The sequence below is a fragment of the Theobroma umbraticum genome, unplaced genomic scaffold (genome assembly GCF_002168275.2).
Source record: "Theobroma umbraticum cultivar Fairchild unplaced genomic scaffold, ASM216827v3 scaffold_39.0, whole genome shotgun sequence".
Classification (NCBI taxonomy): domain Eukaryota; kingdom Viridiplantae; phylum Streptophyta; class Magnoliopsida; order Malvales; family Malvaceae; genus Theobroma; species Theobroma umbraticum.
Window position 1 is genome coordinate 91,032 of NW_018397281.1, and position 916 is coordinate 91,947.

Consider the following 916-nt stretch of genomic DNA (forward strand, 5'->3'; position numbering starts at 1 on the left):
CTTGAAACATGCAAGACAAATGCTAACCACTTTTTTGATTGAGTTCATCAGAGCATGTTCTAGTGTTGGTTCCATGACTGGTACAAGGAGGTCGTCAAGGTGACCACGACCCTCAGCCCTTGGGTTGCCAAGCAGTTGAGCAAACGGTTCAATGATGCACATCACTTTGTAGTTAAACCTATCAATCGAGTAGAGTTCAAAGTTAAAGATGGGAAGATGGAAGGACTTGCAAACCTATCAAAGAAGACGTGTTCATGTTGTGAGTTCCAAATAGATTTATTCCCATGCAGCCATGACATGGCAGCAATAACGTCAAAATATCTTTTTGCTCTTTTTTTCTTATTTAAACCCTGATTGACATAGCATTTTTATTATGCTTGAACATTGAGTTCATAGTATTTTTTAGTAAATGCAAACATGAATCCATTGAATTTTACACTTACTACTACAGGACAACCGTTTTGGTGGAGGGTTATGTGTAGTCCATTCACCCAGTAGGGCATCCTAGTGAATGGGACATCCCCTCTCATGTGAAACAAATTGTTGTGTTGCCACCACCTTGGTGAGTGGGAAGACCTAAGAGGAGAAAGATTCCACTGGCTGGTGCAGGCAGTCGAGCATGAAGGTGTCTCGATGCAAAAGGTACAAGCATAATAGATAGAATTGCCCATCCCCATTTGCAGTTCCAAGCACAAATTTGGTACCATCTCCAACTCAATCGGCACCTCCACGAGTGCGACGACCGAAAGCATGTTCAAGTTGCAGACAAACCGGTCACACACGTAACAACTGTCCAATATGAAGGATAATGTCTAAAAACATAGGGTGTCCTGTGGAAGAAGACAGCTTGTCGACCTAACCAAATATGTGAGCCATGTGCAATACCTTTCTGAGAATTTCCTCTTGTAGTTTCTTA